The sequence below is a fragment of the Schistocerca serialis genome, chromosome 4 (assembly GCF_023864345.2).
Source record: "Schistocerca serialis cubense isolate TAMUIC-IGC-003099 chromosome 4, iqSchSeri2.2, whole genome shotgun sequence".
In the NCBI taxonomy this organism is placed as follows: domain Eukaryota; kingdom Metazoa; phylum Arthropoda; class Insecta; order Orthoptera; family Acrididae; genus Schistocerca; species Schistocerca serialis.
This window is the reverse complement of record NC_064641.1, coordinates 635,453,847-635,471,105: the sequence shown is the minus strand read 5'-3', so window position 1 is coordinate 635,471,105 and position 17,259 is coordinate 635,453,847. Positions and strand designations below refer to the sequence as shown.

General features: G+C 44.0%; 1 protein-coding gene across 4 annotated transcripts in view; it reads left to right on the top strand.

Moving 5' to 3' along the window:
* Window positions 1-17,259, top strand: part of LOC126475478 (uncharacterized) — a 507,316-nt gene that overhangs the window by 125,631 nt on the left and 364,426 nt on the right. The gene's annotated exons all lie outside the window — the stretch shown is intronic.

Genomic DNA, 17,259 nt, shown 5'->3' with positions numbered 1-17,259 from the left:
ACTGAAATACGCCTAGTCGTACTTGATGGGTCGGAGTGTTGGCCATCGAGAGCAGGCTGTCCGCGTGATAGAAATGCGAATGCTCCGATGGCCTCTTGGGCTTACCCGATTCGACCATGTAACAAACGTCGACGGAGACTTGGAATTGCAACCATCTCAAACAAAAAATGTTCAAATGTGTGTGAAATCTTATGGGACTTAACTGCTAAGGTTATCAGTCCCTAAGCTTACACACTACTTAACCTAAATTATCCTAGGGACAAACACACACATGCCCGAGGGAGGACTCGAACCTCCGCCGGGACCAGCCGCACAGTCCATGCCTGCAGCGCCCAAGACCGCTCGGCTAGTCCCGCGCGGCTCTAAAACTAACTACGGGAAATCAGGAAACGCCATGCGCAGTAAAGCAGACTCGGTGGCAAGAACGGCTATGCACTTGGTCATAACTGGCCGACGACGTCTGGCAGACCTAAGACACGGTGAATGGAGCGTATCAAGAATGATATGGAATTCATCACTGTCACCTATGAAGATCACCTTGACAGACCCAAATGGAGGCAGATCTTATCAATTGAAGACCTCAAGTCTGTATATAAGTCCGCGATCATTTTATTTTTAGCACTTTTATTTTCAAAAGTCCGTCTTGATCACATAGATTTGTTTATACTTTATGACCGGTTTCGGTCGCGGTGGCCGTGCGGTTCTGGCGCTGCAGTCCGGAACCGCGGGACTGCTACGGTCGCAGGTTCGAATCCTGCCTCGGGCATGGGTGTGTGTGATGTCCTTAGGTTGGTTAGGTTTAAGTAGTTCTAAGTTCTAGGGGACCTATGACCTAAGATGTTGAGTCCCGTAGTGCTCAGAACCGTTTTGACCGGTTTTGGCTTGTCGCCATCTTCAGATTTGTTGTAAATATAATATATAAAACATAAAATATTTATATTTACAACAGATCTGAAGATGGCGATAAGCCAAAACTAGTCATAAAGTGTAAAAAAATCTTATGTGATCAAGACATACTTGTGAAAATAAAAGAAGGCAGATCTGTCAACAAGCAAACCCTGCTAGTGTGGGATAAACGCTTAGAAGAAAAAGACTAAACATCCACTCGCCGATCTCACGACGCGTCTCTAGTGGAAACAATTGTGCAAATACTTGCAGCAAGTTGCTGGAATTAACTTGTCCAGGCGACTTGCGGAAGTAAACTTAGGAAAATTTCTGTTCTGAACTAAACTCCTCAGCAAGCTCTTGCAGAAGTTACTTCCTAGTGGACACGCGTCTTTGAATCTTCCAGTGAATCTCATCCTGGCATACCTTTTTTTTATGTGGTTGTCCCGGATGGTTACTCCTAGCTGTTTTACGGTAGGTACTGTTTCCAGTTCGTTGTCACCAAAAGTGTAATCGCACATTTGCGTATCTCTTCCCCTATTTAGGCGCAGTACGTTAAATTTGTTTACATTCAGGGCCAGTTTACAGTCCCTCCACTAGTCGTACATAGAACCTGAACCTAACGTTCCTTCGTATGTGCAAGATAAGAGGAATGATGGGTATCCGAGTAATGAGGGAATTAGTATATTTCATCAAAATATACAAGGTATTAGAGATAAAGTTAGTGAACTGCTTATAGATGTTGACTCTGAAATTATTGGTATATCTGAACACTTCTTAAATAAGGAGATAATTCAGAGGCTTCCTTTACCAGGATACAGGTTGGCTGGCAGCTTTTCGAGGAGCTCTTTGCGGTGTGGGGGAGTAGCCATGTATGTGAAAAACGGCATCCCATATGAGTCAATTGATGTTTCAAAGTACTGCACTGAAAAGGTGTTTGAATGTTGTGCAGGTGTGATTAAATTTAACGGAGCTAAACTTCTAACTGTTGTTATTTATAGATCCCCAGACTCCGATTTCACAACATTTTTGCTAAAGCTAGAGGAGGTTCTTGGTTCACTTTATAGGAAATACAAAAAATTAGTTATATGTGGTGACTTCAATATTAATTGTATAAGTGATTGTGCAAGGAAGAGGATGCTGGTAGACCTCTTTAATTCATATAATCTTATGCAAACCGTATTCTTTACAACGAGAGTGCAAGGAACAGTAGAACAACCATAGACAACATTTTTGTTCATTCATCATTACTAGAAAGGCATTCTGTTAGCAAAAAGGTGAATGGCCTTTCAGATCATGATGCACAAATTTTAACTTTAAAAGATTTTTGTGCTGCAACACGTGTTAAATATAGTCATCAGCTGTTCAGGAAAGCTGATCCAGTTGCTGTAGAGACCTTTGTAAACCTTATAAAGGAACAAGAGTGGCAAGATGTTTATAGCGCTGATACAGTAGACGATAAATATAATGCTTTTCTCAAGACTTTTCTCATGCTCTTTGAAAGTTGCTTTCCGTTAGAACGTTTAAAACAGGGAACTAGCACAAACAGGCAGCCTGGGTGGCTGACTAGAGGGATAAGAATATCTTGTAGAACAAAGTGGCAATTATTTCAAAACGTTAGAAACAGTCAAAATCTAAATGCAGCAGCCCATTGCAAACAGTATTGTAAGGTGCTTAAAAATGTTATTAGGAAGGTATGTGGTATGCAGATAGAATAGCTAAGTCTCAGGATAAAATTAAAACCATATGGTCAGTCGTAAAGGAAGTTGCTGGTCTGCTGAGACAGGTCGAGGATATAGAATCAGTGCGTAGTGGGAATGTCCGTGTTACTGATAAGTCGCATATATGTACAGTATTTAATAATCACTTTCTGAATATAGCAGGTGAACTAAATAGAAACCTAGTCCCAACAGGGAATCATATAGCGCTCTTAGAAAAAAGTGTTCCGAGACTGTTACCTGAAATGCTCCTCCATGATACTGACAAGACGGAGATTGAGTTAATAATTAAATCACTACAGACCAAGAACTCTCATGGATATGACGGGGTATCTAGCAGAATACTGAAGTATTGTTCTATGTATGTTAGCCCAGTTCTCAGCCATATCTGTAACTTTTCCTTTAGGAGTGGTCGGTTTCCTGACCGATTAAAGTACTCGGTAGTGAAGCCACTTTATAAGGAGGGAGACATTGATAATGTTGACAATTTTAGACCTATTTCTATGCCATCGGTGTTTGCTAAAGTTATCGAGAAGGCTGTATATACAAGGTTACTGGAGCATTTAAATTCACATAATTTGCTGTCAAATGTTCAGTTTGGTTTTAGAAATGGTTTAACAACTGAAAATGCTATATTCTCTTTTCTCTGTGAGGTTTTGGACGGATTAAATAAAAGGTTGCGAACGCTAGGTGTTTTCTTTGATTTAACGAAGGCTTTTGACTGTGTTGACCACAAAATACTACTGCAGAAGTTGGACCATTATGGAGTAAGAGGAGTAGCTTACAATTGGTTCGCCTCTTACTTTAAGAACAGAAAGCAGAGGGTAATTCTCCGCAATATTGAGAGTGGTAGTGATGTTCAGTCCCAATGGGGCACTGTTAAGTGGGGCGTTCCCCGAGGGTCGGTGCTGGGGCCACTGCTGTTTCTTATTCATATAAATGATATGCCTTCTAGTATTACAGGCGATTCAAAAATATTTCTGTTTGCTGATGACACCAGCTTGATAGTGAAGGATCTTGTGTGTAATACTGAAACAGTAACAAATAATGTAGTTCATGAAATAAGTTCGTGGCTTGTGGAAAATAATTTGATGCTAAATCACAGTAAGACTAAGTTTTTACAGTTTCTAACTCACAATTCAACAAGAACCGATACTTTGATCAGACAGAATAGGCATATTATAAGCGAGACGGAACAGTTCAAGTTCCTATGCGTTCGATAGATGGTAAGCTGTTGTGGAAAGCCCATGTCCAGGATCTTGTTCAGAAGCTAAATGCTGCTTTATTTACTATTAGAACAGTATCTGAAATAAGTGACCGTTCAACACGAAAAGTAGTCTACTTCGCATATTTTCATACGCTTATGTCGTATGGTATTATTTTTTGGGGTAATTCTTCTGATTCAAAAAGGGTATTTTTGGCTCAAAAACGGGCTGTTCGACCTATATGTGGGGTAAGTTCGAGAATCTCTTGTCGACCCCTATTCAAAAATCAGGGAATTCTGACATTGCCCTCACAGTATATATTTTCTTTAATGTCGTTTTTTGTTAGCAATTTTAGCCTATTCCCAAGAGTTAGCAGCTTTCACTCAGTTAATACTAGGCAGAAATCAAATCTGCATGTAGAATGCACTTCCTTGACTCTTGTGCAGAAAGGAGTGCAGTATTCTGCTGCATCCATTTTCAATAAGCTACCACAAGAACTCAAAAATCTTAGCAGTAGCCCAAACTCTTTTAAGTCTAAACTGAAGAGTTACCTCATGGCTCACTCCTTCTATTCTGTCGAGGAGCTCCTGGAAGAGCTAAAACATTAAGCAAATTCCAGTGTTACATTGTTGATTTTCTTCATTTAAACTTACGACTTGTCACCTGAATATGTTTTTTTATATTTCGTTTTATCTGTTTCTAATATCGTGTTATAATTTCATGTATTGACTCGTTCAATGACCATGGAGACTTCTCCTTAATTTGGTCCCACGGAACAATAAATAAATAAATATATACACTCCTGAAAATGGAAAAAAGAACACATTGACACCGGTGTGTCAGACCCACCATACTTGCTCCGGACACTGCGAGAGGGCTGTACAAGCAATGATCACACGCACGGCACAGCGGACACACCAGGAACCGCGGTGTTGGCCGTCGAATGGCGCTAGCTGCGCAGCATTTGTGCACCGCCGCCGTCAGTGTCAGCCAGTTTGCTGTGGCATACGGAGCTCCATCGCAGTCTTTAACACTGGTAGCATGCCGCGACAGCGTGGACGTGAACCGTATGTGCAGTTGACGGACTTTGAGCGAGGGCGTATAGTGGGCATGCGGGAGGCCGGGTGGACGTACCGCCGAATTGCTCAACACGTGGGGCGTGAGGTCTCCACAGTACATCGATGTTGTCGCCAGTGGTCGGCGGAAGGTGCACGTGCCCGTCGACCTGGAACCGGACCGCAGCGACGCACGGATGCACGCCAAGACCGTAGGATCCTACGCAGTGCCGTAGGGGACCGCACCGCCACTTCCCAGCAAATTAGGGACACTGTTGCTCCTGGGGTATGGACGAGGACCATTCGCAACCGTCTCCATGAAGCTGGGCTACGGTCCCGCACACCGTTAGGCCGTCTTCCGCTCACGCCCCAACATCGTGCAGCCCGCCTCCAGTGGTGTCGCGACAGGCGTGAATGGAGGGACGAATGGAGACGTGTCGTCTTCAGCGATGAGAGTCGCTTCTGCCTTGGTGCCAATGATGGTCGTATGCGTGTTTGGCGCCGTGCAGGTGAGCACCACAATCAGGACTGCATACGACCGAGGCACACAGGGCCAACACCCGGCATCATGGTGTGGGGAGCGATCTCCTACACTGGCCGTACACCACTGGTGATCGTCGAGGGGACACTGAATAGTGCACGGTACATCCAAACCGTCATCGAACCCATCGTTCTACCATTCCTAGACCGGCAAGGGAACTTGCTGTTCCAACAGGACAATGCACGTCCGCATGTATCCCGTGCCACCCAACGTGCTCTAGAAGGTGTAAGTCAACTACCCTGGCCAGCAAGATCTCCGGATCTGTCCCCCATTGAGCATGTTTGGGACTAGATGAAGCGTCGTCTCACGCGGTCTGCACGTCCAGCACGAACGCTGGTCCAACTGAGGCGCCAGGTGGAAATGGCATGGCAAGCCGTTCCACAGGACTACATCCAGCATCTCTACGATCGTCTCCATGGGAGAATAGCAGCCTGCATTGCTGCGAAAGGTGGATATACACTGTACTAGTGCCGACATTGTGCATGCTCTGTTGCCTGTGTCTATGTGCCTGTGGTTCTGTCAGTGTGATCATGTGATGTATCTGACCCCAGGAATGTGTCAATAAAGTTTCCCCTTCCTGGGACAATGAATTCACGGTGTTCTTATTTCAATTTCCAGGAGTGTATAAAAAAAATATGAGTAACACTTTCGTATACGGATGACGTAACGCTGGAAATTGACTAGCTTCTCCTCGAAATACGCTGGCATTCTCTGTACTAGCGGAGTAATTAATCGGAAAGCAAAGCCACGCACTAGCAAAGCCATAGGAAGCCTGCCTCACGAGAAATTGCCCAACTGAAGTCCTTGGAAATCGTCAAAAGCCTTAAAGGTGTCACAACGCGAATTTTGTGCGAGTATTGGTTAGTGTCGTCGGCCAACGTGGAGAAATGGCTTTGCTTTCCGATTAATTACTCCGCTAGTACAGAGAATGCTAGCATATTTCGAGGAGAAGCTAGTCAGTTTCCAGCGTTACGTCATCCATATGCGAAAGTGTCACTCATACCCTTTTCATCAGGTCGGCAATGCTGACGAAAGGCCACTATTTTTTGACACGCTGAGCTATTCGACAGCAGACATGAAAGGGACAAAAAGTATCGCATTAAGGGGGGCCGGGAATGAAAGAAGGAAAGACAATAACTGTGATGTTATCTGTTACAGCCTATGGGGAAAAGTTACTCGTTTATTTCATTCTGAAGAGAAAAGTCATGCCCAAAGAAAATTTTCTTATGCAATTAGTGGTTCGTTGCCAAGAAAAGGGGTGGAGGACAACGCAGTTGATGGTTTGTTGTTTACTGTTTGGAATCGCAGACGTGGGGCACTGCTTTCTGAGACCCATGCTAATTTTGGATATTTTTAAGGGACATCTAAGTGCTGAAGTATAAGATAAACTTGCTGCACAAAAGATGGATCTTGTAGTAATACTTGGAGAAATGACTTCAAAACTACAGGCACTAGATGTGGTCATAAACACACCGTTCAAGGATAACCCCCGAAAAAGTATTCAGATTTTTTCCTGGGAGAAGACGTTGTCCTTACACCACATAGCTCCACAAGTGTACTAACGAACTGTAAAATCGATGATACTCAGTCGGTGCGTGACAAAGATGGACCAACAAGCTATTAAGCAGGTGGTCATAACTGGCTCGTAAGTATATGTTTGCTGCGATAAACCCCGACTACACTGACAGATTTTCGGAGGCTCTTCAGAGATATTTTTCAAGTAACTTGGTATGAAGGTGTCGTGATCTTAAGTGATCAGTTACAGAATAACTCCATTTCGTTTCATTTCTTACTCCACTTTTATCTTTGTATCTGTGTGGCACAGAAAATATCAGCGTAGTAGCACAAATATCAACATTATGCGCCATGTGTTGCTTAGAAACCAACTTGCTCTGTTCACCCACGGTGCTTGCTGTTAACAACAGTGCTCACTTTACTCTTCTCTATAAATCTTGAGGTCAGTACTGGTCCATTCTGTCACTGTTTTGTTTTTCCGGCAGTGGTGCGTGCTCGTTAACGGTGATCCACAGCAGAGCAGTGTGGATAGGTTTACTGACGAAGAATTGGCTGATATACACCGCGAATGCGACTGCAGAGCGGCACAACTGCGGCATTTCCGCAACGACGGCAGCTGGTTTTTCATTACTCTCCGTCTTCTGGGTTTGCGTCGCTCTCCGTCTTCTGGGTTTGCGTCGCTCTCCGCCTTCTGGGTTTGCGTCGCTCTCCGCCTTCTGGGTTTGCGTCGCTCTCCGCCTTCTGGGTTTGCGTCGCTCTCCGCCTGCTGGGTTTGCGTCGCTCTCCGCCTTCTAGCAATCATTAAAAACAAAGGTGTTTTTGGTTGCGGCGAGATATTTACACTAAATCTCAATAATTATCTTTCTCCTGTGAATAGGAAAATGTTTTATTGATGCCAACCAATGTAGGAAGAAATGATAATGATAAAATAAGAGAAATTAGAGCTCACACGAAAATGTTTAAGTGTTATTTTTTGCCGCGCGTAATTAGAGAATCGAACGATAGAGTAATAGTGTGAAAGTGGTTCTATGAGGCCTCTGCCAGGCACTTTAGTGTGAATTGCAGAGCAGACACGTAGATGAAACGCTATTTGAAGTGTTTAGTAAGGGGGCGCTCAGAAAGTTTCCGTTTGAGGCGTTGCCGCCTAGTATATGCAACGTAGCGCGACTTCGATGCGCGTACATAAGCACCGACGTGTAGGCAAGGGATTAGTGTGGCAGTCGGGTCTTTCCGAAGTGCTTGCGGTAAATGCGGAAAAGTGATCTATGACGACGCTATTACCAAATGCGTCCAAAGAGGACCAACGTGCTGTTGTCCTTTTCTTGGCTGCCGAAGGACAACCACCGGTAGACATTCATCGGAGAATGAAGACTGTGTATGAGGCGGCATGTCTGTCGATAACTATCGTTATGGAATGGTGCGCGACAAAGGGTGCTGCTGCTTAATGATAACGCACGTCCCCATATCGCAAATGTTGTAACGCAGAAGTTACGCCAACTCCAGTGGAAGACACTTGAGCACCCGCCCTATAGTACTGATCGCTTCCCATGCGATTATCACGCTTGCGGTCCCTTAAAAGTGGCTTTGAATGGTCGAAAATTGCTGTCGCTGAGGATGTGTAGCAGGCAGTTACGGACTTCTTGACGCAGCAGGACACAGTATTTTACAAAACGGGGTGTCTTCAACCGGGTGCGTCGGTTGGATGATTGCTTTAGTGCTCACGTTAATTTTGCCTGATTGGCACAACGATTCTGAATTGTACGGCCTTCGAATGGAAACTTTCTGATCGCCCCTTATATATCGGAACACCTCTACATTAATTAGGATTTGAATGCAAGAATTCGTAAGATTTTGTGCCTTTGGTAATTGTTTTAAATTTGTTGAAGTAAGTTCTACTGTGTGTTGCAACAATAAAGGAACGTGTAACCAAAAAGCGCCTACCGCCACTACTGACAAACGATCCTTTGAAACTGAGTCCATATTCATCAGTGTTACCGTGAATGTCAGTTCCATTATGCATGAACGTGGTTTTCCGCTGTTACCGAACACCGTCAGCTAGAAGTCCAGAAGTTTCGACGTGCTGGAATAGTACTGACCTTCAGTGCTGTCAGCAGAATTCCATAGAAATGTGTTTTCAATCTCTCTCATCTCTGTCTGTTTGGCACTGTACGCACGTCAGTTGCGCAGTTTCTGATTCAAGTACCTTTGGTGGTCTTGCACTTGGCCGTTCTGTTCATACCGATTTTTTTTCCTCATTGTCCTCACAGATTTTATGGTTGTCGAGGAACATAAACATGTTGTTTTGTTCTCATGCTGCCGTAAACTTATCTCAGTGCAGGCGCTGAAAGGAGTGCAAATTACGCGGCTGTCGGAGTTATTCAGGCCGTCTGCAGTTTGTGAAAGTTTGTAAAGTCACTGCTCAAACAGGTCGACACTGAACTCGTGTTAGACACTGGACTCGCATTCGGGAGGACGACGGTTCAATCCCGCGTCCGGCCATCATGATTTAGGTTTTCCGTGATTTCCCTAAATCACTCCAGGCAAATGCCGGGATGGTTCCTCTGAAAGGGCACGGCCGACTTCCTTCCCCATCCTTCCCTAATCCGATGAGACCGATGACCTCGCTGTCTGGTCTCCTTCGCCAAACCAACCAACCAACCAACCAACTGAACTCGTGCAAGAAAGGAAATCCAGCAAAATATACATAGCTTTTGAATCGCCATACGCGAGGAGAAGCGAGGAGCTGTTAAGTTAATATTAGCCAGACGCGAAGTCAGTGTTTTGACCGACTAGGGAACTAAAACGGAGCAAATAATTAAAAGGAGGAGTTGTCGTTTTGATACGATTGTCGAGAAACTCAATGACCTTACTATTATTCTTCTTTGTACGAACGATTACAGGCGATTCAAAGCCTGTGAGTCACAGTTCACTTTATTTGCAGAATGTCCTCTCCCATCCCAGTATGTTCCGAGGGAAAAATTCGGGCTTTGTGTTTCCGCGCTTGCCCTAAACACCCACTAATTTTAGAAGATATTATTTTCAACAGAAAAAGTCTCCTTCTGCCAACGAGGTCTTTCCTAAGCATTAGTTCATGCGATCAGACCTAATAGAGACTCCAAATTCCTGAGCAGTAATGCAACACTGTTCGCATTTTCTTTACAAATGCAGTGCACTTTTCCAGAATCCTCCTGACAGATATTCGCCAAGTTTTGCCACTTCTTTGCACCATAATTCAAAGTCTGTATTCAACTTAACATGTATTGGTGCAGGGAGAATGTTCTCCTTTGGATCTCTTCTGTTCCGTCTATCAGACTAATCAAGAGCAGTATTAAAGTATCGGTCGAACGAGGGTTTTGTATTCTACTCCACCGTGGGTGGGCTACACGTCCTCAGGATTCTTTCAGTGAATCTCAGTCTGTTGTATTATTTGCTCGTTACATTGCTTTCATGGCTTTTTTTTTGTGGGACAGGGGGGGGGGGGGGGGCGGCAACTATACTAAGCGTCCATCTTCTGTAGGTCTTCCTATAGTTAGCTACAATTTTATGGCTTTACGATTTCTCACTGTGCAGTGTGATTCCGTGATGAGGTTACAAATAAAGTGTATCAATCTGAGATAAGGGACTACAGCGTGGAAACGACAGAATCGAAAGTTACAAGCGAAGATCGTTCTGATGCCTGTCACAGTGGAATACATGTGCCGATACTGTTGTTGCTAACATCGCATGGTAGACAACTTTCAGGAGTTGTAGTGTGGACCAAAACAAGAAAAGAAGTTAAGTAAACATGGGTTCTAAAATGCTATGAGTAACACTTCACTTATGTCAAGCTCATTTCTTCGAATGAAGAAGTGTTCATAACTCACAAGGTACACATTTTATAGCGCAATTTACTGGACTTTTTTTCATATATTGGTCCGTATTACCACCTCCACTGTCATATACTATTGTTACAGGCATCAGAACGATTTTCGCTTATCATTTTTGACACGGTCATTTCCAGCCCATGCTCTCTTATCCATCATTCCTGGAAGTTTGTAACATCATCACGGAATCAACTCGTATAACACCATCGCTTGTAAAAAAGCGCCATGGAGAGTACTGCGCTATCCACTAGATCGTTTATGTAAAATTACGATTAGTAGCGTTCGTGTAACACTCGCTTGCGGTGGTGTAAGCCCGAAGTTACCTTCTCGTCTAAGCATTTCTCCCGTTACTACGATACACGATTATACCAGTACTAAACTTGGCATAATCCACTAAGGAATTTTTATAATTTCTTTACCTCTACTAATACAGCTAGTTACCCTATTACAACGTCCGCATTCCTGGACGATTTAATCGCTGAGTTGCGTTATAACTGCGCAACTTGCATAGTCGGGGGAGGAGACTCGAGTTCAGTTTCGTTTTTAATGACGGGCTGTTATACGACGTCCCTTTTAATTGCAGCCTTTTTAGAGAACATGGCCTTCTTTCATTCACCGTCGCCGAGCTAAATTGTCCACATTTGTAGTACCAAAGTGACACACTAAGCGAGCCACGTTGACCGTCCCGGAACGACCTTCAAGAGCACTCAACAGCACTAGGGCCCGCCTCGCGAAAGAGATCATTTAGTATTCGCAAAGCAGTCAGGGCCTCTTGTAAGCTTGTCTCTGCTTTCACACGCACCTTCTCAAGTATCTGCCAGTGACGCGTACGTCTGTGAATTACTATAGAGCTTTTCATAATCCATCCGAGCTTGACGTCACTGCTTGCAAAATTTTAGCCCTGTGATACATTTACATACTATCATATGCAGTGCATTTCGATCTCATATACTCGAAAAGCGTTATTATTCAGGCTTGTACGTGGTGGTGTAGTTTAGGAGAACATTCTACGGAAGGAATTCACAAAATTAACAAGACGCGCGTCTGAATTTGGACTATGGACCAAATGACAGTCTCATAGGGCTATCAGAAATATTCTGAGACGCGTGCACACGTATTAAGAGTGTTAAGAACAGACTCAGCCTTCGCAACGCTATCCTACTTAGGGACGGTTTTCATTTATTTTTCGACGGGAATATTGCGCTAAGAAAAGTTCTGTGGCACGCTGTTAGTCCTAACCACATCGGAGAAGGGAAAGAAACTAAAAGCCCGGTGCTTTCAAGTTTTATTCCACTCTGATGGTCATTAAAATTGCAAAACAGGGAAGTAAATAATGAAATTGTACTTGCTGTGTGTATACTGTACAGAAGGAAGAACGCATGTTTAAATTTGTTGGTGATTTGGCGGTATACTGGATGTGAAATTCAGTATGCAACGCAGCCACATCTGGCAAGAAAATTGACTGAGGCTAATGGCACACTAGGCGATTTTCTCCGATGAAGTGTAAAGATTTTTTCCTCGTAAGAAGTAAAATTAGCTGAACCAAACGGAAGGCGCCACAGTGTTTTGAAAGTGCCACTTCGTTAAGTTTCTGCCCACAGTTGTCGGTGTGGAATGGGCCAAAACCTATTTTCTTCGCGGCGATTGTCGTTGGCTGCCCCGCCACACTAAGTTGTTTTTATCGCCAGTCACGCAGAGCCACCAGATTTACTGTACTCCCTTTCGTCCGCGAAGGGCACTCTTTGAAAAATTGTGTAGCAGTTGCCATTTGAAGACGTTATTAAGCGTTTGACATGAACATTGTAACAAAAACTTCTTATCTGCAGCCCAGGTTATGGTAACATTAAGTTTATGTTAGTAAATTAATTACAGTATTTAATAACAGAATCTTAACGTCAGTGGTGCCGCAGATTTTTGTTCTGCACCAACACGATCATGTAACTTCACTTCTTTCTTTTGTAAGTTAGTTTTAGTATTCGACAACAGTAAGTCGAAAGATGCTGCAGCCAGACGGTAATAATCAACGAATTTCTCCGGATAATCCCTAATTTTCACATATAACAACATAAACAGTGTGATTAAAGAACATACAGGTTTAAATAGTTTGTTACAAACTAAAAAAAGGAAACACATTGCGCACGTCACTGGATAGAGGAATGTTCAAGGTTTCGATGCAGCTGCGCTGTTGTTTGTAGCATCATGGCGACTACACCACAAAAGAAATAATAGACTGAATTGAAAGAGGTGGACAACAAGATCTTGTTTGTTGTTTTTGGCGTCCCAGGTCACCAGACCCCACACCTTGCGGTTTTCTTCTGTGGGTGTACATAGAAGACAGAGTCTTTGTCCCAGATATTGCAGCTATTCTTCAACGTCTGAGAAATCGAATGGTTGAGGCTGTAGATTCAATAAACAGGAACCTATTGATTCGTGTGTGAAATGAAATGGGCTAACGTTTGTATCTTTCTCTATCAACGCATGGTATAGCGTCTGTACCAACAGAAAACTTTCATCTTCCTCTATCCAGTGACATGCGCGATGTGTTTCTATCTTTCACAGCTTGCAAATAAACAATTGAAATCTGGTCTTTCTTTTTGGCTCCCCTGTAACTTTTCTTTACATGGACAGTTCACAAGAATTGGGCGAATCCGTCATTTTCGTAGGCGGTTACGTCATCTTCGTCGACGAACAACATATAAGGATCCTGCAGCTAAATATTTAAGTTTAGATTGACGGCTCATCTTTTCAAGCTCTATCTTGTAGGCGAATAGTAACGCAACTGCATAAGCCACAAATTTTTCTCGCAAGTGACACCTAGTTCGCATTTTGGTGCGAATGCATCCACCGCGTTATCACGACTGTTCAAATGGCTCTGAGCACTATGGGACTTAACATCTGAGGTCATTAGTCCCCTAGAACTTAGAACTACTTAAACCTAACTAACCTAAGAAGATCACACACATCCATGTCCCAGGCAGGATTCGAACATGCGACCGTAGCGGTCGCGCGGTTCCAGACTGAAGCGCCTAGAACCGCTCAGCCACAGCGGCTGGCTATCACGACTGTATTCGTTTCAAGTGTGACGCTCTTCAGTCTACGAGGGACATTTAATGCAACACTTTTGTTCTTAAAGCGGTTTTTTTTTTTCAGAATTGCAGTACACATTATTCCCCACTCTTCTGGCTACAAAACCCTATTTTTCAACGTAATCTGTGTTCAATTCGACTACCTTACGCCACCTTGTGGGAGGGCCCGTATGCCCGCATGGTACCACTTTGCTGGAGAACGTCGCAACCAGCGTCTTGTTGCATCAGTAACGGCCCCATGATCAATGTACCGCTTCCCGCGGAGTGCGCCCTTCGTTGCACCAAGCAAATGGATGTCGGAAGATGTCAGAATCCAGTGGGCACACGCACCTTCGAGTACCCCAACTCGTGGACGAGTGTACCAGCACTACCAACAGAGACGTCCAGTTGTGCAGCGATGTGTTTGATTGTGGTCCGACCATCACCTCGAATGAGTGCAGCCGGCTGGCAGGTGGGAGACGGACAGGCTTGCGCGAGCCTGTACCGATGATGACGGACGTCTGGCCCAGTGACTCAGTGCTTTCGTTCAGTGCTAGGTATCCGTAGACATTCTGTAAGCGACTATGAATATCTGCGATTCTCTGGTTTTCCACCATAAGAACCACGTTACAGTTGTCGGCTTGGAACGCACCTCCCGTACAGACACCATTTTGAAGGTTACGCATAGCCCTTTACCTATCGTAACTTCATGAAACTATAGGGGCTGAAGCAGGTATATTCCACAACGTCCCACAACAAATTTGCCAGTGTTCCAATCGAAATTTACCGACAAGTTTTTTTTGCATTACTTATTGAACACCCTTCGTACTAACAACCTATATGGCCAGGTGCTTTCAACGGATTAGATATCTGGAGAACATGCTGGCCAGGGCAACACTCGAACATCCTTTGCGTCGAGATAGGTCAGAGCAGGACGGCCAAGCGGTTCTTTTGTCATCTTGTTGAAAGAAAACTTCGCGCAGACACCGAAGGCGTAACACTTCAGAAATGTAAAGCCCGCCTTGTAGATTACTGGCTATGGGAACCGAAGATGGTTGTGTTCTGTACCCTATGACACCCCCGAAAATCACGCCAAGTAAAGGGCCCGTATGACGATGATAAATGCAGTCTGGAAACGTTCGCTCTCCTCGGAGATTCCATTTATGGGATCGTCCACCGTGAAGCTGTACGCAGAACCAGGACAGGTGTTGTGATTGGACGCACTACCGTCGGCGCGCCTCCCTCTGCTGTCGCGCCAAGGGAAAGCCACGACAGTGGTCGCCATACTGACGACCCGGAGTGCTCCAGCCGTCGTCGCACTGTCCGTGAGCGTACGTGTCTTACAGCAAGCAAGTCCATTTCCTAATTCAAGGTACGTGACGTGGCTGTGAGAGCCTACACGTTCCGTCCGAGCGAACGATATGATTTTCTCTAGGGTGCAACTCACGGGGGGCCAATGAGACCCGGCATGTGAGCAAGGCCCTCCTGGCCCTGCCGATTCCATATTCGCATGATAGTCGGGGGATCCGGACCAACGCGAGTAGCAATATGTCGGAAAACCGCAGTCTATGTGCGTCACAATCTAGTCGCTTTCGAATTTCGCAGCTTCTGGTGGACGTTTCTCACACGAGGAATAACAATATTTTCTCACAAATAACAAATATTCAAATGGGTTTTTTGAATGAGAAACCCACTGCATAATCTTTCAGTATATATTGTCGTTGTTAATGTTGTGGCGGCGGCGGCGTTCAGTGCGAAAACTGATTTGATGCAGCCCTCCGCCCCACTCTGTCCTGTGCAACCGCTTTATCTCCGAATAACTACATGCGATCTACATACATTTGCACCTGCTTGCTGTATTCCTTTCTTGATCTGCCTCTACAATTCTTACTGTCCACACTTTCATCCAATACTAGAGCTATGATTCCTTGATATCTCAGAATGTGCCCTATCGACTGATCCTTTTTTCGGTAGAGTTATGCCACAATCTCCCCAGTTCTGTTGAGTACTTCCTCATTAGTTACGCCATTTACCCAACTAATCTTCAGCGTTCTTCTATAGCATCGTATTTAAAAGGCGTCTATTTTCTTTTTGTCTTAACTGTTTATCGTCCATACTCACATCCGTACAAGGCTACACTCAATACATGCCTTCAGAAAATACATGTCAGCACTTAAATCTATATCCGATGTTAACAAATTTCTCTTCTTCACAATGTTTTTCTACGTTTTATACACCACTACTTCGGCTATCATAACGTTTTTTTGCTGTCCAAATGGCAAAACTCATCTGTTACTTGAAGTGTCTCATTTCCTAATCTGATTTCCTTAGAATTATGTGATTAAATTCAGCTACATTACGTTATCCTTGTTTCGCTTTTCTTGATCATCTTATATCCTTCTTTTAAAAGCTGTCCATTCCGTTCAGCAGCTCCTCAAAGTCCTTTGCTGTCTCTGACAGAATCACAATGTCATCGGCAAACAAAGTTTTTATTTGTCCTCCCTGAACTTTAATTCCTACTCTTTTTTGTACAGATTGGATAGCATCGGGAATACGCTACAACCCTGGTTCCCTTTCATCCCCTTAGACTCTTAAAATTATCATCTGGTTTGTGAACAAACTGAAAATAACCTGTATTTAACCTCTGCTACCTTCATAATTTCAAAGAGAGTAGTTCATTCAACATAGTGCCAATAAATCTACAAATGCCATAAACGAATGTTTGCCTTTCTTTAATCTATTTTGTATAAGAAGTCGTAGAACCAGTATTGCTTCGCGTGTTCCTACATTTCTCCGTAACCCAGACTGATCTACCAGTTTTCCATTCTTCTGTCAATATTCCCCGTCAGTATTTTGTAACAGTGATTCATTAAACTGGTTGTTCAGTAGTGTTCGTACTTTTCAGCGCTTGCTTTGTTTGGAATTGGAATTATTGTATTCTTCTTGGAGTCTGACCGTTCTTCCCGCGGCTCATGTACCGGGTATAATAGTTCTGTAATCGCTGGCTCTCCCAAGGGAATCAGTAGTTCTGAAGGAGTTACGTCTGCTCCAGGGGCCTTCCTTTGGCTTATGTCTTTCAGTGCTCTGTCAAATTCTTTTCCCAGTATCCTATCTGCCAACTCATGTTGAGTATTTCCTCTTCTCTTTCTATAATATTGCTTTCAAGTTCAAAATGGTTCAAATGGTTCTGAGCCCTCTGGGACTTAACATCTGTGGTCATCAGTCCCCTAGAACTTAGAACTACTTAAACCTAACTAACCTAAGGACATCACACACATCCATGCCCGAGGCAGGATTCGAACCTGCGACGTAGCAGTCGCGCGGTTCCGGACTGTGCTTTCAAGTCATCTCCCTTGTGTAGACCCACTATTAAATCGTTTCACCTTTCAAATTTCCCTTCTTCGCTTAGCAC